The 21978-nt window shown below is 42.3% G+C and overlaps 5 non-coding genes across 5 annotated transcripts; 3 read left to right on the forward strand and 2 right to left on the reverse strand.

Moving 5' to 3' along the window:
* Positions 1-138: 138 nt before the first annotated feature.
* Positions 139-212, reverse strand: TRNAI-AAU. The gene has a single exon. It is a non-coding gene; the product is annotated as a tRNA-Ile (tRNA).
* Positions 213-5899: 5687 nt separating this feature from the next.
* On the reverse strand, positions 5900-5972 carry TRNAV-CAC. The gene has a single exon. It is a non-coding gene; the product is annotated as a tRNA-Val (tRNA).
* A 10472-nt stretch (positions 5973-16444) lies between these two features.
* TRNAV-UAC lies at positions 16445-16518 on the forward strand. Its single transcript has one exon. It is a non-coding gene; the product is annotated as a tRNA-Val (tRNA).
* A 3203-nt stretch (positions 16519-19721) lies between these two features.
* TRNAI-AAU lies at positions 19722-19795 on the forward strand. Its single transcript has one exon. It is a non-coding gene; the product is annotated as a tRNA-Ile (tRNA).
* Positions 19796-21251: 1456 nt separating this feature from the next.
* Positions 21252-21323, forward strand: TRNAQ-CUG. The gene has a single exon. It is a non-coding gene; the product is annotated as a tRNA-Gln (tRNA).
* Positions 21324-21978: the final 655 nt, after the last annotated feature.

Genomic DNA, 21978 nt, shown 5'->3' on the forward strand with positions numbered 1-21978 from the left:
ACATCCCTAGTAAATCTGTAGAATCCGGTGGCTGTTCCCTCACAGTTTAAGTCTTTGTTAATTATCCGTAGCCCTCAGCTGGTTGAAAACCGACGAGTTTCTGTAGAACTGCCGTGAAGGAGTGCTGAGAAAAACATGTGGCCCGTGCGGGGATCGAACCCGCGACCTTGGCGTTATTAGCACCACGCTCTAACCGACTGAGCTAACCGGCCACGCTTGCCAAGCATTTCTTTTTCTTCCATTTAATCTCGACCTTCATCCCTTTTTTGGGACAGCATTAAATTTAGCAATATAATTCCTGTTTGTCTAACAAGAAGAGACAATTTCTTACTTGCTTTACACTCTTAATAAAAAGAATGAGAAACTTTCTCTTAAAACAAAAACAAAACAAGGAAAGAACATTTTTCATTTATTTATTTTTATTATTTTATTTTTTAAGCCATGTCCCTAGAGTTGAAAAAGGACGCTTAAAAATTTCAAACTGCTGCGAACAGTCCAGGAATCCATGGAAACATTTGTTGCTTTCTAAATGTCTGGTAATCAGCACGTGCAGACAGTGAATCAGACTCGGTGAAATATTAGCGAGTCCTTGTTTTTTAAGAGCCGTTCACTAACACAACCTAGAAATTGGCACCTGAAGGACATTCCCGACGAGTCTATTTTCGATGGTCCCACGGTCGAGATCGTCCTAGGAGTCTCCATTTGGAAGTTTCTTATGCCCGGAGTCTCCATTTGGAAGTTTCCCTACCTGTTGCCTCAGACTTCCAGAGTGATCTCAAATCAAAGCCCACTTTGAAGACCTTGGTATTGGAGAATTCTAGAAATGTGGCTCTACACCATTCAGGGATGGTTAAACCGATCTTTCTACCCAGCCATTGTCTCCCAAAAATATTACCATTGTTTTTTGTATCTTCTTTATTGTTCCAGAGATTTTGAACACATAGACAAAGTTAAACAAATGTTTTCTTTTTTCTCTTCACAAATAGTGGCATTTTATCCACTGTTGTGGGAAGTCAGGGACCCTGAATGGAGGGACCGGCTGAAGCTGCGGCAGAAGAATATAAATTGTGAAGATTTAATGGACATTTATCACTTCCCCAATCAATACTCTTGTGATTTCCTATGCCTGTTTTAACTTTAATCTCTTCTCAGGACCCTGTGATGATTGCATTAACTGCACAAATTGTTTGTAGAGCATGTGTGTTTGAAAAATATGAAATCTGGGCACCTTAAGAACAGGATAACAGCGATTTTCAGGGAACAAGGGAGATAACTTTAAAGTCTGACTGTCTGGGCCAGGCAGAACAGAGTCATATTTCTCTTATTACCGAAAACGGGTGAGATAAATATCGCTGACCTGTTTCCCCAGTAAGGAATATTAATAATTAACAGCCCTGGGAAAAGAATGCATTCCCAGGGTGGGGCCTCTAAAATGGCCGCCCTGGGAGTGTCTGCTTTTATGCAGAAGTAGATAGGGATGAAACACGCCCTAGTCTCCTGCAGCGCCCCCAGGCTTGCTAGGATTAGGAAATTCCAGCCTGGCAAATTATAGTAAGACGAGTTATCTGTTCTTGAACCTTGTCTATCAATGACAATGTGTGCACAGGTGGACATAGAAGTTCATTAGTGATTCTAGTTTTGCCCTGACCTGTGATCTCGCCCTGACATCCTGTCTTGTGATCTTTTGTCGCCCTTAAAGCATGTGATCTCTGTGACCCACACCCTATTCGTATACTCCGTCCCCCCCCTTTTTTGTTTTCTCCCTCCCCTTTTGAAAATCGCTAATAACAACTTGCTGGTTTTACGGCTCAGGGAGCATCATGGAACCTGTCGACATGTGACATCTTCCCCGGATGCCCAGCTTTAAAATTTCTCTCTTTTGTACTCTTTCCCTTTATTTCTCAGACCAGCCAACGCTTAGGGAAATACAAAAGGACCCACATTGAATATTGGGGGTGGGGGTTTTCCCTGATAATACACTTTTTAAATCCTTTGCTTTTTTTTTAACTCAGAATATATTTTTGCAATTCTTTCATATCAGAACGAAGTGTTCTTCATTCTCTTTTAAATATGCATAGTATTCAGTTACATGAGTTTATATCATAGTTCAACGGGCATAACTTAGACTTCCATCCTCCTATTGCAAATTGTCCATATCTATGAGCATACACTGTATCTGATGTATGCCATGATACTTTGCACATGTGGAAAGGCTGCATCAAAGAAAATGTACATTGGCAATTTTCATGGCCATTGTCACACTGTGCTTTAGAGGGTTGATCCCATACTCTCTTTGCTTGCTTGTTTGTTTTAACTATACTGAGCACAAATAGGATCCTGTACACATTTCTACACCTTCTTCTTCCTGAATTCCCTGTTACAAATTCAAAGCAAAACTAGCCAATCAGTGTGTAGACTGTCTAGTTGGGGCATATTATATTCTGGAATATTGTTTTGGGGTTACAAGTAATGATGTAAAGGGACTGTGATAGAATCAGGTGGGAGAAGGAAGGGGCTGAGTGGAGAGCAGGGAGAAGGAGCCAACAGTGGCCTTATTTTGTGCACCTCAGAGAGAACAACATGAGCAGAAACACCTGAGGGAGAGAAACTAAGACACGTCAGTCTGTTTGGAGATTAAGATTGAGCTGCAGAGTGGTACAGGGCGACTAGTAGGAGATGACGTCTAAGGAGGAGAGAACATGTATTAATATATGATGCAAAACCCTCTAGTAGATTGCTATAAATTAATCAGAATACTTGATGGTAAAGTGGATGTGGCACTAAAAATAATTTGGCCGGGTGTGGTGGCTCACACCTGTAATCCCAGCACTTTGGGAGACTGAGGTGGGCGGATCACCTGAGGTCAGAAGTTTGAGACCAGCCTGGCTAACACAGTGAAACGCCATCTCTACTAAAAATGTAAAAATTAGCCAGGCGTGGTGGCAGGGGCCTGTAGTCCCAGCTACTCAGGAGGCTGAGGCAGGAGAATGGCGTGAACCCGGGATGTGGAGCTTGTAGTGAGCCAAGATAGCGCCACTGCACTCCAGCCTGGGCAACAGAGCAAGACTCCATCTAAAATAAATAAATAAATAAAAATAAACATAAATTATCAGGTGTTAATTCATCTACATTAAGTCTAAACTAAGAACTATGATCACTATAGGCCAAGTTAAGGATTTTTGAATTGGTCCTAACAACAATGGGAATCTATGCAAGGATTTTAGGCAGAAAAGTCACATGGACAGAGTCACATTTTAAAAATTTGTTTATTATTTATTTTTGAGACGGAGTCTGGCTCTGTCCCCCACGCTGGAGTACAGTGGCATGATTTTGGCTCACTGCAAGTTCCAATTCCCGGATTCAAGCGAGTCTCCTGCCTCAGGCTCCCTAGTACCCTACCCAGTAGCTGGGATTACAGACATGTGCCACCACACCCAGCTACTTTTTTTTTTTTTTTTTTGTATTTTTAGTGGAGATGGAGTTTCACCATGTTGGCCAGACTGGTCTGAAACTCCTGACTGCAAATGATCCACCCGCCTCGGCCTCCCAAAGTGCTGGGAATACAGGTGTGAGCCACCATGCCCAGCCAGATTCATGTTTTAAAAAGATCTCTTTAACTTTGTGTAACAACCACACAGGTCCAGTTCTAGACACTTGACAGGCATCAGGGAACTATAGCAACACATCACTAGTACCGCACCAATGAAATATCTGCCCTCATAGAGGATGGAAACAGATATAAATAACAAACATAATAAAAATGTAAATTATTAAATATGTAAGAAGGTGTTAAATGTAATTGGTAAATAGAGGTAGGTAGGAGGAATTGTAGTGATGGGAATAGGTTGGAATGCTGAACAGAGTTGTCAGTGCAGCCTTAGTAAGATTGTGACTGGAAGAAAATGAGCAGTCAAGCCATCTGACACGTGAGGTGTTACAAGCAGAGTACAACCACTATAAAAGTCTAAAGGTGGGTACTCGCATGGAACGTTTGAGGAACAGTAAAAGGGTTCATGTGGCCAGAGCACAAGGGAGGAAGAGAGTCATAGAAATGAGATCAGAGAGCAATGGAGGATCCGAGTATGTAGGATCTTGTAGGAGGTCTTAGGACTTTGGCTTTAATTCAAGTAAAACGGGAATTAAATAATTTTATTGTATAATTCTGATTTCAGGAGAGACAAATCTGATACATGCTTTAAAATACTGTTTTTAGTAGGTCTTTTGTAAACAGACTCTAGGACATTGTATTCGGTTTTATATTAAGATTGCATTAGCCAGGTGCGGTGGCTCACGCCTGTAATCCCAGCACTTTCGGATGCTGAGGCGGGCGGATCACGAGGTCGGGAGTTGAGACCATCCTGGCTAACATGGTGAAACTCCGTCACTACTAAAAATACAAAAAATTAGCCGGGCGTGGTGGTGGGTGCCTGTAGTCCCAGCTACTGGGGAGGCTGAGGCAGGAGAATGGCGTGAACCCGGGAGGCGGAGCTTGCAGTGAGCCGAGATCGCGCCACTGCACTCCAGCCTGAGCGACAGAGCTAGACTCCATCTCAAAAAAAAAAAAAAAAAAAAAAAAAAGATTGCATTAGGTTTTTGTATTCTATGAGAAACAGACTCCAGGATCTAGTTTTCATGAAGGAAGTCTATTGTGTATCCAAGAATGATATACAAAAGAGGACTCAACCATTCCCATGGGGAGCTCTGGAGCTATAATGATCCTTTAGAATTGTCCTGAATTGGGGAAAAGGAGCTGGGTTGTTGTATTCACTCATAGACGTGGCTTTAGATGTAAGCTGATCCCAGAGAAAAGGTATAACCTTAAACAGGGTAGCTTTCTTTAGCTTAGAACAATTCCTGGGAAGAGCTCAGCTTTGAGTTAGCAGCAAACAGCACACCAGGATGTTGGGTGTCTGAGTACCTTGCCCCACAAAACATTGGGCAATGTAGAAAGCCAGTGGGTTCTAGGTAGAACACATCATATCCATTACAGTCTACCACTTGCCCTATTCAGAACCGCTTCCTTCATTAATGAATTCAATCCACCTGGGAATAACTTTTCTAGGATTCCGGTTGATCTCTTCGTGAATAAATCTGAAAAGAGGCGAGTGGCTGTTTGGCTCCCTCTATACCTCAAAAAAAAAAAAAAAAAAAAAAAAAATCCACAAACGGGTCCATACATCCAGAGCCGGTAGGCTCCATTTACCCACAGGTGCCGGCCTTGGCCTGATTGCAGTAATCTCCGAGCTGTACTCTTGAGTCTGGGTGGGAAGGGAAACTCGGAGAGAACATCTGCCCGCCCAGGTTCCTTTCGAGGACCTCAGTACATGTACATATAGGAAAACACCCTAATCCCACTCCTAATCTTCCTGGAGCGTACTGAGTCTAAGTGGAACCTTGTGATGATCCCATGGAGCGAGACTTAGGAACAGCGAGTGAGCGACTGGAGCCCAGCCTGCACCTGGAGAGGCGGGTCTGGCCCAGTGCTCCCGGAAACGGTGGCTTTCAGCAAAGTCTAGGCCTCGCATTGACCCTGCAGAAAAAATGTTCCTGAGCGGAAAGATCGTTCAAGTTGCCTGCGAACCGAGTCCCTGAGGTCTTTTAGGGACCAGGCGATGAGAGCGTCAATTATAATAATACTAATTTGTTCGGCAAAAAATTGCTTGGGACTGTTCGTGTCCACCTGAGAAGACATGGACTCTTGGCTTTGAAGAGGACTTTTTCCTTGTCGAAAACGGTAAGGGCTCTGGCGGGAGAAAGGCGGCAGGGGTACTTTGGTTTATATTCACACCACAGGTGACAAGGACAACCTTCTCTCCTAAACGGCTAAAGATGGTGCGGGGGTGCAATTCTAAAAACGTGCAATGAGAAATTCAGCTAAGGATTCCTCAAAAATGCAAGTTGTTTCTGCCCGGTTTTGGACTGGGGACCTTTCGCGTGTGAGGTGAACGTGATAACCACTACACTACAGAAACCCTCATGTTTGACAATTTTTCTCCTAGGGGGAGAAGAAAATTTTTCTGGGTATCCCAGATTTGGTAACATCGAATTGATCTTTTCTTTCAGGAAATTATCAAGGTTGATAAGCTTTTCTATTTATTAAAATCAGTAATATCGGAGTTCACGAGTCACACAAAGAAAACACCACTTGTGGAAAATTTTCTTTTCAAACATAGCACAGAAATTTTACTTAGCCCCGCAGTAGAGTACATTTTTTTCTGTTTAAGTGCTCCCTCCGTTAGGCCTTCTCCAGCAATAGAAGGCTCTGTGATCTCCATCTCTTGGGAGGCAGAAAATTACTCCAAAAAAATAACCGGAAGCCAGCGGATTGAACCCTGGAAACGGCCTGCTGTTTGTGTTGGGCAGTGCTCCAAGGGAAGAAACTGAGGGCCCGGGAGTCGAGTGGGTCCAGTTGTCTGCCAGGCAGGATAAGGACTAGGAAAAATGAAAAAAAATTCCTAGACATACACAACCTACCCAGCCTGAATCATGAAGACATAGAAAATCTGAACAGACCAATAGTAGATAAGGAAATTGAATCAGTGATAAAAACGTCTCCCGTCAAAGAAAAGCCCAGGACCTGTAGCTTCTCTGGTGAATTCTATCAACTATTTAAAGAACTAATACCATTTATTATGGAAAACAGTATGGTGGTTCCTCAAAAAATTAAAAATAAGGATACTATATGATCCAGCAAACCCTCTAGTGGGTATATAGCTAAAGGAAGTGAAATCAGTATGTCCAAGAGATTATCTGCATACCACCAAGATACGGAAATCTTTTTTTTTTTTTTTTTTTTTTTGGTGGCACAGAGTCTCCCTCTGTTGCCCAGGCTGTAGTGCAGCGGTGTGATTTTGACTCACTGCAACCTCTGCCTCCCGGGTTCAAATGATTCTTGTGCCTCAGCCTCCCGAGTAGCTGGGATTACAAGCCTACATCAGTATACCCTGAAGATTTCTTTTCTTTTTTTTTTTTATTTTTTATTTTTGTATTTTTAGTAGCGACAGGTTTTCACCATGTTGCCCAGGCTGGTCTTGAACTCCTGGGCTCGCCTTGGCCTCCTAAAGTGCTGGGATTACAGGCGTAAACAACTGCACCCAGCCAAGATATGGAATTCTTGTGTTCACCATTGGATGAATGGATAAAGAAATGCGTTTAGCCTCCCTGTGCCTTGGAAGTATCATTTCCAATTTATCATCTGTGTGTACATTTTTATTGGTGTACTTGTGGGCTCATCACTAATTTTTGCAGTCTGTTAATCTACCATAGTTTCAGTTTCGTTGTATTTTCTTATATATTTATATTGTGTACTGATGATGTGTGCATGGATTAGTAATGAGTACTCTATTATTTTTAATTAAATCTCATAAAATACATGAAAATACATTTTTCTGTAGAATCACATGATTTCCTCCTACTATGAATAAAGACATAACTCACTAAGGGGAAGAATCTTGGCCAAAATGTGTGATAAATCATGCAGCAGTTAAAAATGTGCAAAAATAAACAGTAAAGATGAAAGGCGGCACAAATTTAATAAAGTTACTCCATAAATCGTAATTGACAAATGTTGGAATGTAGGAACTGATTTATTAACCTCATAAATTTAAAACAGACATGTTATCTTTTAACAAATTGTTTACCTATTTAGTTTTCATAGTGGGAAAAATTAACACCTCAAAACATAAAAGTGTTTTAAGAGAAGAATCAGAGAGAGAGAGAGAGAGAGTGTGTGTGTGTGTGTGTGTGTGTGTGTGTATAATGGTAATATGTAGACTTAACAGCACCTTTTGCCTAAATGACTAAATGGCCAAATCTGGCAGAGTCCTTTTTCTAGGAGAACTGGGAAAACCTTTCATATTTAAGTTTGGAACAATAGAGAGAACGGGAAGACTTTGGCATTTAGGGAATGTGATTATTTGTATTTCTCGATAAAGTGAGAAATCTTTTTGGAAAAGCTATTGTTTTCATCAGTTTCAAATCTGAGACCCCTTTCTTGTAGGCAGATGTGCTAACCAGTACACTCCAAAAAACTTTCTCTTCTGTGCAGCAATCCATAGCAGAATGAAAGGAGGATTCTTTGGATATACTCAAACCTAATAACTTTTCATGTTTTTCTTTTTAGTGTATTTTTATCCACAGTGTGTTTCTTCCTTCATACTTTCTTTTCTTTTTTTTTTTTTTTTTTTTTTTTTGAGACGGAGTCTCGCTCTGTCGCCCAGGCTGGAGTGCAGTGGCCAGATCTCAGCTCACTGCAAGCTCCGCCTCCCGGGTTTACGCCATTCTCCTGCCTCAGCCTCCCGAGTAGCTGGGACTACAGGTGCCCGCCACCTCGCCCGGCTAGTTTTTTTGTATTTTTTAGTAGAGATGGGGTTTCACCGTGTTCGCCAGGATGGTCTCGATCTCCTGACCTCGTGATCCGCCCGTCTCGGCCTCCCAAAGTGCTGGGATTACAGGCTTGAGCCACCGCGCCCCGCCCCTTCATACTTTCAATTGGTTAAAATTAATATTTAGGTTGGTGCAAAAGTAATTGCAGTTTCGGACCGCGACTTTTTAAATCATTATAACTAGGCTCAACACATCTTTGTTAGTCAAAATAGGAACCATTAAAATCAACACATTTTTGCCAACAAGAAATAAGTTTGTTTATTCCTGGAGGGTAAAAACCTGTGCTTCGGGATTGGACAGTTAGAAAATGCTTGCATCCCGCTGGTTGTGGAAGCGTTTTACCTGCAAAAAGGTGTGGAGATGCTTGAAGAAGTAGTAGTCGGTTGGTGAGAGGTCAGATGAATATGATGGATTAGGAAAATCTTCGTAGCCTAATTCGCTCAACTTCAGAAGCGTTACTTGTGCGACGTGCAGTCGAGTGTTGTCATGAATAATTGGGCCCTTCCTGTTAACCAATGCTGGCTGCAGGCATTGCACTTTTCGGTGTATCTCATTGATTTGCTGAGCATACTTCTCAGATGTAATGGTTTCACGGGTGTTCAGAAAGCTATAGTGAATCAGACAAGCAGCAGACCACCAAAAAGCGAATATGACCTTTTTTGGTACAAGTATGGCTTTGGGAAGTGCTTTGGAGCTTCTTCTCGGTCCAATCCCTGAACTAATCGTCGCCGGTTGTCGTACAAAATCCACTTTTCATCGCACGTCACAATCCGATGGAGAAATGGTTCGTTGTTGCGTGGAATAAGGGCAGATGACACTTCAGAACGGCGATTTTTTAAAAAAATTTTTGCTCAGCTCATGAGGCACCCATTTACTAAGCCTTTTCACTTTTCCAATTTGCTTCAAATGCCGCACGGTAAAATGGTCGACGCTGAGTCATTTGGCACCTTCTCTGGTTGTTGTAAGAGTATCAACTTCGCTGATTGCTCTCAATTGTCTTGCCACTACACTCTTCATCTTCAAGGCTCTCCTCACCTTTGCAAAACTTCTTGAACTACAACTGCACTGTACGTTCATTAGCAGTTCCTGGGCCAAATGCGTTGTTGATATTGCGAATTGTCTCCGCTGCTTTATGACCCATTTTGAACTCGAATAAGAAAATTGCTTGAGGCCGGGCGCGGTGGCTCACGCCTATAATCCCAGCAGTTTGGGAGGCCGAGGCGAGCGGATCACCCTAGGTTGGGAGTTCGTAGACTAGCCTGACCAACAAGAATAAACTCCGTCTCTACTAAAAACACAAAATTAGTCGGGCGTGGTGGCGCATGCTTGTAATCTCAGTTTCTCGGAAGGCTGAGGCAGGAGAATCGCTTGAACACGGTAGGCGGAGGTTGCGGTGGGCCAAGATCGCGTCATTGCACTCTAGCCTGGGCAACAAGAGCGACATTCCGTCTCAAAAAAAAAATGAAGAGAGAAAAAAATAGTTTTTTTGTTTTGTTTATTTTATTTTATTTTTTGGGGTGGGGGGGGTGGACGGAGTCTCGCTCTGTCTCCCAGACTAGAGTGCAGTGGCCCAATCTCGGCTCACTGCAAGCTCCGCCTCCTGGGTTCACGCCATTCTCCTGCCTCAGCCTCCCGAGTAGCTGAGACTACAGGCGCCCGCCACCACGCCCGGCTAATTTTTTATAAGTTTAGTAGAGACGGGGGTTTCACCGTGTTAGCCAGGGTGGTCTCGATCTCCTGACCTCGTGATCCGCCCGCCTCGGCCTCCCAAAGTGCTGGGATTACAGGCGTGAGCCACTGTGCCTGGCCTTTTCTTTCTTTTTTTACATATATGTATCTTGTTAAGAGGGAAGTGAACTTCGCGTCACGGCCGGTTAACTTAATTGGTTCGAGCGTTGTGCTAATAATGCCAAGGTTGCGGGTTGGATCCCCGAACGGGCCACAGCGGGTGTTAGCTTTTCATCATTTATATCGATCATCTGTGAACGCTGTGAACGCAACCAATATGTCTGAATACAAACTACAGATCGTCACTGCTGAACCCAAGCACAGTCATCAAGATAATTTCACCTTCCAGAGGGGGTATTGAGTAACACTTAATACCTTAATTTGAAGAAACGATATTGCTTAGTTGTTGTCATATATATACATATATATATTTTTTGTTTGTTTGTTTGTTTGGTTTTGAGACGGAGTCTCTCTCATTGCCCAGGCTGCAGTGCAATCGCACAACTCGGCTCACGGCAAGCAACTTCCACCTCCTGAGTTCAAGCGATTCTCCAGCCTCAGCCTCCCGATTTATTTTCCATAATCTTGATTCTTGAATATTAGCTTAGCTTGTTATGTAATTCTTGGTTCACACTTTATTTCTATTTTTAATACTGATCTAATTTTTTATATTACTGTTCAGAAGTCTGATACTAGGCTTCTATTTATAGAAACTTTCCTTGGATAATCATTTCAATTATTACATCTACTCTAATGACTTTTTTCTTTCTTTCAGATAATCCAATTAAAGTATTAAATTTTCTGAGGCCTTACCTTAACATATGCAGAAAAGCCTTCCTTGCTCCTTTGTCTCCGTATTTGGTCCCCTAAATTTCTTATTTGCATAGTAGCCATTGAGACTTTAGCTTGAAATGGAAAATATAATTTTTCTTCTTCAAACTTTCCCAACTCTCCACAGCACATCACACTAAAGTGTTAAGTGAAAGATATTCCTCTTTCTTCCTGCTCTAACCCTTATTTTCTCATTTTGTCTTATTTGCTCCTACTCCCTGCCTCAAATTTAGAATTCCTTGGAGTCTCCCCAAACACTGACTTATTTGTCCATGCTGCCTCTAATGACAGATTCCCCTATCCCCTCCGTCTCTCATCAGCCAATTTCTTACTTTTCATCTATTAAGTCTTGGATCAGTTATCACTTCTTCTGAAAGTTTTTCCTCACTATTTGTAGTGACAGAGTTTTCCCTTCTCTATGTTTCTGTGATAGTGCATGAGTATTTATCTCTGAGGTTTCATTTGTCAATTTAAAATATAACTACCCTGTTTTGGGTAATTTTATTATGAAAATCAGTGCTTGAGCCCTTTGTTACCTCGGGCATGTCAATTTTTTCAGTTTATCTGTTACCTCTAGAGCCTAGCTCAGGATGGGGCATATTGTAGGCTACTCATTAATTTCTTTGAAATAAATGTCTAATCAAATTGTTGAAAATAATAAACTCATGCCATTTATGTTTCAGATTTAATGTCAGAAAAAAATCATAAGACTCAAGATCTTGCTAACTGGGAAATTCTGTCTTTCTTCTCTGTTTCCTGAAACATTGTGATCAATCCAAGTTTTAGCTGCCAAGAGCAGGAGTTTTCCACTTTGCTATTTGTCAGAGATTCATAAGCAGCACTGTCCTGTCATGTCAACAGATTTGGAGGAAGAGCACCATCTCACTGTTGAGCACCTTCCAGATACCTGGGAAATGCTGGAAAAGGAAAAAAGACAGTGACAAATGTCAGTTGAAATAGGAAAATAAATAAAGAATAGACAAATGTTGTACATCATCTGTCCATTAAACAGATTGATGTTATCACTGAGCATATGCTTTCCAGAGCAGTATGAGTGACACAAACAATAGAATGACTGATGACTCCTAGACACACTCACCACACTTGAATTCCCAGTCACATGAATTCCCAGATACCATCTCTTTTTTCTTCACCTTCTGACAGTCAACTGGGCACAGCCCACCCCTCCCCCATCACATTCCCTGCTCAGCAGTGTCCTCCAGACAAGCATTGACCTTGCAGAAGCTTGAGTGGTCTCCAGATCTTAGTGTGTTGGATCCTCCTGGCTCCTCATGGTAAAGAAGAGAGTTGGAAATCAAAGCCATAGGAAAACGTTGAAGAGTTCCTTGAAATCAAATCCGTGTATTTATTCTGCCTAGCTTTGGGGGAGAAATTTAGACTCTAGGTATGAGCTGTATTTGGTTATGAATCATGGAGTTTCTATAGCATTAATTTTAACAAATAGAAAGTATGAAGGAAAGGGCCGGGTGCAGCAGCTCACGCCTGTAATCCTAGCACTTTGGGAGGCCGAAGCCAGCGGATCACGAGGTCAGGAGTTTGAGACCAGCCTGGCCAACATGGTGAAACCTTGTCTCTACTAAAAATACAAAAATTAGCCAGGCATGGTGGCACACGCCTGTAATCCCAGTACTCAGGAGGCTGAGGCATGAGAATTGCTTGAACCTAGGAGGTGGATGTTGCAGTGAGCTGAGATCGTGTCACTGCATTACAGCTAAGGAGAGAGTGAGACTCCATCTTGGGGGTGGGGAGAAGAAAAAGAAAAAAAAGAAAGAAAGCATGAAGGAAAGAAACACATGTGGGTAAAAATATAAAGAAAAAACGTGGCTGGGCACAGTGGCTCATGCCTGTAATCCCAACACTTTGTGAGGCCAAGATGGGTGGATCATCTGAGGTCAGGTATTCCAGACCAGCTGTACCAACATGGTGAAACCCTGTCTCTGCTAAAAATACAAAATTAACCAGGCGTGTCAACATCTGCCTGTAATCCCAGCTACTTGGGAGACTGAGGCAGGAGATTTGCTTGAATCAGGAGAGAGAGGTTGCAGTGAGCTGAGCTCGCCGCAGCACTGCACTTCAGCCTGGGCAACAAGAGCAAAACTCTATCTTAAAAAGAAAGAAAGAAAGAAAGAAACAAAGAAACAAAGAAAGAAAAAGAAAAAAGAGAAACATTAAAAGTTAATAGGTTTCAGTATATCCAAAGAATCACCGTCTCATTCTGCTGTGAAAGGCCTGATTGTAGCAGGGAGTTTCTGTAATGTAGTAATTAGCATGTCCGCCTAGCCCGTGAAAGGATTCTGGTCTTTAAATCCAGTGGAAACAACAGCTTTTCCAAAAAATTTGTCTTACGAATACCTTCTTCCAGTCTGAGGCTGGCATTCTCTCTCTCAATAGCCTTTTGATGAAAATAACGTTTAGTTTGGATGAAGTCCATAGTTTCAATCTTTTTAAAAATGCTTACTTTTGTCAAATCTACAAAACATTTGGCTATCACAAAGGCAAAAAGGATTTTTCTAAATTTTCTTTAATAGGCTTTGTTTTCATTTGCACTTTAAGGTGTATGGTTGAACAATTTGAACAGGAGCTTCACAAAGACAGCCAAATGGCTACAGAACAATTTGCAATTAGTCAAGAAGAAGAAGAAGAAGAAGAAGAAGAAGAAGAAGAAGAAGAAGAAGAAGAAGAAGAAGAAGAAGAAGAAGAAGAGAAGAAGAAGAAGAAGAAGAAGAAGAAGAAGAAGAAGAAGAAGAAGAAGAAGAAGAAGAAGAAGAAGAAGAAGAAGAAGAGGTTCTAAACAAGTAAACAAACGAAAAACGAGAGACGACGCTACCAGGTGTCATCCATCTCTGGTAAACATTTATTGTTGTTTTTTCCTTTACAGAATTATTTTCAGAAGAAATAATTCAGGAGATTTCTGCGTGGAGGGGGTGGGGTGGAAAGTAGTAGGGGATAGAGAAGATTACTAAGAAAAGTTTCCTGTCTGGAACTGCGGCAGATCTCTTTGGATAGAGATGACTACTTAACCTCACTCTGCTTTCCTTCGCCGCGGTTGCCGCTGCGACCCTGTTCTTACCACCAGCAATTCCTCCAGGGACTTGGTCAGCAGCCCAGCTTGATCTGCGTCTCTGTGCTAAGGTGTTTCCGCAACAGGGTCAACTCCGAGCCTCACCTTTCTAGGAATCCCGGGCGCCGCGCAGGGGTCTGGAGTCCAGGCGGAGGCTTCCCTGGGTGCGGCGGCCACTCTCTGCCAGAGGTTGTGAGTTATCCAACTGTCACTAGAGTCACCGCTCCAGCGAGTTTAATTTAGGCACGGAATAGTCCTGCCTGGGTTGAGGTTGGCTTAGGATGAGTTTACTTGAGTGTGTGATTTAGAAATAGGTCTATGGGACAGACAGATACGAAATCCGGCATTGGGGCCCTCGCAGGCAGGGTATCTAGACTGGCAGCAGCTGGTGCAGGATATTGCCAAGGACTCGACATCCAGCTCAGCTCAAGGTGGGGATGAAGACGTCCTGGTTGCAAGGAGGGAGCCCTACTCCCCCCGAATCAGAACTGTGCATAGCGGACTCTGGATTTGCCAGGATGTTTGAGGGAATTTGAAATGAGAAAGGAGAGGAGGAAATGGTTTAATAGTGTATTGACTTACTGGAGTGTATTTTAGTCACAGATTTTGGTTTTAAAAAATGAGAAATACGGAGTGCAGGATTTCTGCTTGATTGAGTACAAGACTAGAAAATAAGTGCTACCACCTCCCTAGTCCAGCTACACTTCAATGTCTTAAATCCTAGTGCATCTGCAGAGCCCAGCACAGGATGGGATAGGGGAGTGGGGGCGGAGAGAACACAGAACTGGAATTCTACGTAGGGGAGTCAAATTTGCTGGGCTCTCAACTGAAACCATTGCCTTTGTTCTTAGTTGGCTAAGGGTATACACATGATCTGAATTCCTCTGAGTATTCCCAAATTATTTGGGGGAAATTTTAGCTGGTTTTAACTTAGAGATTAGGTCACACTAGGTCTCACATCCTGTGTACTTTGAGAGAACGAAAGGATAAAGGGCAGAAACTGGCATTTTAAAAGAGCCGATTATCACATTTTATAGCTATTTAATAATGTAATCCTTAATATTATGACCTGAAATCCTCTCCACGGCTGACTCTCATATGTTCAGCTTTATTTCATACCCCACTGCCCCTTTCTCTCCAACCACACTGTCCTACTTGCAAATCAATCCCTCTTATTTACCATGGGTTTGGGTACATATTATTTCTTTTACCTTTAACATTCTTTTAAACCTAGTTAACATCTCCCCAACCTTCAAACTTGAGCAGAATCATTATTTTCTCAGAGAAATTTTCCCCTAAACTTTCTAAATTAATCTTCATATATTAAATGAGAGCACTATATGTCTCTCTTTTCTTGGAAATGATGCATTAATTTAGATGATAACTTGATTACTGTCTGTCTCTCACAAGAATATAATTTCCAAGAAGACAGGTGCAGTGCCTGGTTTCGTTTACTAATAAAACCCTACTGTCCATTGCAATGCCCATATACGCAATGGGCACACAATAAATATGATTTGAATAATATGTGAATCCATACCATTCTGCAAAGTAAATGTTAATCTTATTTTGAGACAAGGAACTGAGGTTAATAGTTAATTGTCCAAATTGCAGAATTAGTAAAAGAGTTATTTCCTATTTTTCTCGGATTTGGGACTCAATTGCAGAAACTGTATAATCAGTAGGGAAAGAGGAGTTGAATTCTTCCCTTTAAAAAAGATGGATAATAACAATGGCCTTCATGGTCAGCATCTTTAAGGAAAAATGCAGACTGGTGTATTTGAACAGGATTTTCACAATCACCCCAGTGAGACACTCATTAACTACACAAATTGAATGCTGTATAGAGAGGTATTTCATAGACAATAGAACCTTTCCACTTTCCTGATAATCCTCTGCCCTTACCAAATTCTGTAAGCATGCTTACTCTCGTGATATATTTAGAACAATATGAAGATCTCCAGACAGGAAACGCAGACATCTGGTCATCAAGATAGGAGATACATTCACTTTGAGCCTCAACTTAAGTTCACAATATTCTGGCCACCACAACCCTTCCTTTTACACTATGTAGAATCTTGTTTACTACATTACATCTCTTTACATTTTTTTCCATAAACATCAACAACAACGAAATCACACTCTTCTGAATTCCTGCCTCTGCCCCGTCAAAAGAAAAAAAAAAAGAAAAAGAAAAAGAAAATCAACGTCTACAGTAACGAGCCTCGCATCTCAGGGGAAATTTTCTTAAATTCTCCAGTCACGTCTGAAAAAAAAAGTTTTAATGAAAGACTTTGTAGTAAAGTATAGTAACCTTGATAATTTACTGAAAGGAAAGGCCAATCAACTCGATGTTACCAAAGCTGAAAGAGAAAAATTTATTTCTCCCTTAAGGAAGGAAGTCGACAACTCACATGGGTTTCTGTAGTGTAGTGGTTATCACGTTCGCCTTACACGCGAAAGGTTCTCGGGTCGAAACCTGAGCGGAAGCAACCTGTAACTTTTCGGGGTGTTTCTGTTTTTCAAGATTCCCTTAGCTTACCTTGTCAGTGGACGTCTTTACAAAGGCACCATTGCACTATCTCTCGAACACTCTCAGCTTTCAAAAAGCTTTAATACTGTTCTATTAGGTATTTCTCTGCATGTTGTCAGCAGTGTTCTGAATAGGAGGAGGTTCCTGCCTTTAAAGGGGGCGAGATTGGGGGTGAAGGGGTCTCTGCTCTCTTCCTAATGCGAACTACTGCCTGCTGGCTTCATTTGAAGACAGGCTCTTGGGGATTTCCATAAGTATGAGTCGCTGCTTCTAGACCAAAAGTCCCTGACCACTTGAGTGAACATTACCAGTCTCCAGCAATTCATTTATTGTCAGACGATATTTTCAAACATCGCATGACTTTTAGGGAAGAAAAGAAGAGAGAATGGAGAGGGAATACGTATAAGACAAGATTCTGCAGGGAGAGCTCAATTAGGGCAGAGGCTACTGCGTCGCGTGTTTCTCCACGATCCTTTCCCTTGATGGTCCCATCTCCCGATCGCCACAAGGACCTCAGGGATTAGGTTCGCAGGAGCTTTGTTTAAGGGCCTTTTGGCTCGGAGCGTTTCCACTGCGAGGTCAATGCGTAGTAGCACTTTTGTGGGAAGATAGCGTTGCATGGAACATTGGGCGGGACCCGCCTCTCCAGGTCCAGGCTGGGCTCTGGTTGCTCACTCGCTGCTGGGAACCTGGCTCCCACCGGGGCATGGCAAAGTTCCACTTAAGGACGCTCCAGGTGGATATGGGGTAAAGTTAGCGTGTTTCCCTACATGTACATACGCTGGGGTCCTCGAAAGGAACCTAGACGGGGAGATGTGTGGACACAAAGCGTGAAGATCTTTGTGTCACAAGTTAAGTTAACCAGAGTGCGTCCACCACAGAAGAACTAAACAACTAACTAACTGGAATGATTCTACCAGCTTTTGTCAGCTAGCCTAAATAATTAGCCACTACAGTGCTGGCAGATTGATTACATGAATTGAATAGCCTAATGTCAGCGATGGAAGCTAAGCATGGGCCCAGTAACAATGCGCTTGTCTGTTACAGGAACTTAAAAAGATCTTTTCAAAATGCAAATCTGTTCATGAGACTTCTCTGCCTAAAATCCTTCCATGGATTCCCATTGTTGGTAGGGCCAATTCAAAAATCCTTAACTTGGCCCATACAGAGTAATCATAGTTCTTAGTTTAGACTCAATATAGATCAATTAATGCCTGTTAATTTTAGTGCCCCATCCTCTTCACTATCAAGTAAAGTATCCTGATTTATTTATAATAATCTACTAGAGGGTCCTGCAGCATGCACATGTTCTCTCCTCCTCAGTTGTCATCTCCTACTGCTTGCACATCACTCTGCAGCTCAGTCTTAATCACCAGACACACTGACACTGTCTTAGTTCCTCTCCCATCAGGTGTTTTTGCCATGTTGTTCTCTCTGAGGTGCACAAAGGAAGGCCTCTGCTGGTCCTTCTCCTTGCTCTCCATTCAGACCCTTCCTTCTCCCACCTGATTCTATCACATTCCCAAAGTCTTGCCTAACTGAGAGAAGGTGATATTCCAGAAACAAACATTCCTCAGTATGAATTTCTCTACATTTTCACTGACTGTAATTCAGGAAGAAAGAGGGGTAGAAATGTGCCCAGCGTCCTATTTGTGCTCAATATAGTTAAAACAAACAAACAAGGAAAAAGAATATTGGGATCAATCCTCTAAAACACAGGGGGACAATGGCTGTCAAAATTGCCAATATACGTATTCTTTGATGCAGCTTTTCCACATGAATGCATGGTATCATGGCAAATATCAGAGATGGTGTATGTTCGTAGACATAAAGAGTTTGCAATAGCAGGATGGAAAACTAAACAAACTGGTCATTAAACTATGATATATACTAACATAATTGAATACTATACTTTTTTTTTTTTTTTTTTTTTTTTGAGATGAAGTCTCACTCTGTCGCCCAGGCTGGAGTGCAGTGGCACAATCTCCACTCACTGCAACCTCCGCCTCCCAAGTTCAAGTGATTCTCCTGTCTCAGCCTCTGAGTAGCTGAGATTACAGGCGTGTGCCACCATGCCTGGATAATTTTTGTATTTTTAGTAGAGATGAGGTTTCACCATGTTGGCCAGGCTGGTCTCCAACTCCTGACCCAGATGATCTGCCCACCTTGGCCTCCCAAAGTGTGGTGATTACAGGCGTGGGCCACTGCTCCTGCCCAACTACTACACATATATTTTTTTAATTATTATACTTTAAATTCTGGGGTACATATGCAGAACGTGCAAGTTTGTTACATAGGTATACACGTGTATAGTATATATAATACTATACATATTTTTAAAAGAATGGAGAACACTTGTCTATTCTGATATGGAAAGGTTGCAAAAATACATTGTAAGTAAAAATTTAAAAAGGCAAGGGATTTAAAAAGTGTATAAAATGCTACTATTCGTGAAGAGAAAAAAGAAAACACTTGAGTAACTTTGTCTATGTATTCAAAATCTCTGGAACGATAAACAAGATATTAAAAACAATGGTAATGCTTTTGGGAAACAATGGCTGAGTAGACAATGATTCGGTTTAACGGCCCCTAGAATGGTGACTAGAACCACATTTCCAGCATTTTCCAATACCAAGGTCTTCGAAGCGACCTTTGATTTGAGTTCACTTTCGGAATCTAAGGGAACACATAGGAAGACTCCCAAATTGAGGATCTGGACACAAGAAACCTGGGACGATCTCGATTGTGGGACCATCGAGAATCAGACTCTTTGGGAAAATCCTTCAGGTACCAATTTGTATGTTGTTTTAGTGAGCGGCTTTTACGAAGCAAAGACTCGTTAATATTTCACCGAATCTGATTCATTGTCTGCATGTATTGACTAGACATTCAGAAGGCAGCAAATATTTCCATAAATTCTTGGGCCATTAGCCACAGTTTGAAATGTTTAAGCGTCCTCTTTCAAGTCTACGAATACAGCTATTTTGTTCTGTTTTTGCATTAAGAGGAAATTTCTCTTTCTTTCTATTAAGACTCTAAAGCAACTAAGAAATTGTTCCTCCCTGTAAGACAAACAGGAATTACGTTAAAGAATTTAATACTTTAGCAGAGCAGGGGCAGGGATGGAGGTGAGAAGAATAACAAAGCCGAGCTTCCAGGAGAGGCCGGTTAGCTCAGTTGGTTAGAGCGTGGTGCTAATAACGCCAAGGTCGCGGGTTCGATCCCCGTACGGGCCACTCGCTTCCTTTTCCCCTCCGAGAAATTTGGTTTTCATGCTCTAAGATGATTCAAATTCACCGTCCCCATTTCTTAATGAACCTAGAACCTAAGTTTGTTTCCTAATCATCTGAAATGCTACATCTCCCCAGGTAATGTTCTTCTTTTTTTTGTTTTAAATGTTCTTTCTGTTTCCTCCAGGAATAACGATTGGGGACAGAAAGTTGTTCAGAGCAGAGACCTCCAAGATTGGGAGCCTGCTTAATGAGAGTGGGGGTGGGGGGCGCGGAAAGAGTTCAAGGAGTGGAAAGATAACTGGCATTTTTTAAAAAAAATAAAGCTTATTTGATTTCACATTTTCCTTCCAAATTAGTCCTGAAACCTACCTTCTTTCTCAAATTGTCGAGACACAAGATAAAGAATAAATTCTTAGAATGTTGTGGATGTGTGTCTCTGAAAACCCTTTCGAATTTAACCGAGAGACAAAATTGCCCTGTGAGGAAGCTATCACTTTAAACAAGGAACCACAGACTTTCTTTGTTTTATTTTGTTCACAGAAACCGATTTTGTGTGTGTGTGTGTGTGTGTGTGTGTGTGTGTGTGTGTGTGTTTTCACATGGGCTCCTGTGTGTGTCACAAAGGGATATGCGAAGGAGAAGCAGGGAGTTTTCTTTGTGTCCGTTTGGAAGTCTACCCTGTACATATTTCTCATTGGTGAAGGGCAGTGGAAGGACCGGGGAGCTGTGCATTGTCCTGGGAGACTCCAGAGGGACCTTTGTCTACTCTTCCCCTTCTTTCCCTGAGTTGCTATCCTAGGGTTGCTGGGATCTTCCTCTAACCCTGTAGTTCAAGTGCATTTATTTCAGTTTTCTGTAAACAGCAACGTGGCTCACCTGTGACTTCGGTAAAATCTTTCCATAACGTGTCCTCAAAACCGCTACATGTCACCCTGGTAAAAATGATTTTTGAGAAAATAATTAGATCTATAACGAAAAGGTGTAAAGCATCTCAGGTATCTGACTCAAATTTCTCACCTGTAAAATAGAAACTATGGATCCCATCTCACAGCGTGGTTGTGAGTCTCACAGGTGAGGTAACAATAGAAAACACTTGTCACAAAACCTGGCACACGGTAACCTGGTATACTGTGTGCCTGGCACCTGGCACACAGTCTTGTTTAACAATCTCACTTGATGAAATAGAGAGGCCTGAGGCCCGGGGCGCCAAGCTCCTAAACCACTTGAAAGGAAATACAGGGATGAGAGTACTCCGGACATTTGGAAGTCAACGTTTTCCATTACGACTCTGGTGTAAAAGTGTTGAATGTAGGCATGTGGCAGGTAAGAGTCTTCTTGACTTAATCCTCCAAGAGGAAAAGCAGAATGTACCCATCACCCAAACTACGGGGCAGAGGGAAGGAACCTAAGGTGGCGAAATAGGTCACCTATGACTTTAGGAAAGACGCGTGTAGGTGTAGGTTCCATGGTGTAATGGTTAGCACTCTGGACTCTGAATCCAGTAATCCGAGTTCAAGTCTCGGTGGAACCTTAGTTTTCGTCCCCTGCTAAAACTGAGGCTGGTGAGAAGAGGAAAGGAAATTTGGTGATAGTCACGGACAGAGAAAAGTTGGGATGGAAACTGAGGAAAGGATTTACCCACGTAATGGGTCTGGAAGAGCTGACTGTCGCCGAAGCCGAGAGAAACTGTCCTCAGACAAGACCACAAGGGGATACAAGCTCAAATTCTGAGGGCTGGGCCGATAGAACAGGTGACGGGAAGATACAACTGTCGACAGTCAATAGTCAATATAATTGCTGCTTCGAGTTTGCACAAGCAAGTTTTGCTTGGACAGAGAAGAGGAGGAAATGAGCTGAAAAGACTCCCTGTCCCAGCATAACAGAGTTTACTCTACGCCCCCTCCCCGCCCACTCTCCCCAACCCCCAGAGTCCCTCAAGCGTTTCCTAGTGAGGGTTCCCTGAGCGCATTGCTGGGCGCGCAGCAACTCGGCTTTCTTGGCATTTCCACGTCTGGGCATGGACCAGCTCCTGAAGAAGGGATTTCAGAGGTCGGACCCTCTTAGACAGATTGGAGAAGTTCAATCACCCGGAAATTGCTGGGGCGGTTTGGTTTTGGAGAGAGGCGGGGACGAAAGAAGAAAGCGGTGAGCGAGGAGAGAAGGCAGGGAATGTGATCAGGAAAAGT

This window comes from Rhinopithecus roxellana, chromosome 4, assembly GCF_007565055.1.
Source record: "Rhinopithecus roxellana isolate Shanxi Qingling chromosome 4, ASM756505v1, whole genome shotgun sequence".
NCBI classification, from domain to species: Eukaryota; Metazoa; Chordata; class Mammalia; order Primates; family Cercopithecidae; genus Rhinopithecus; species Rhinopithecus roxellana.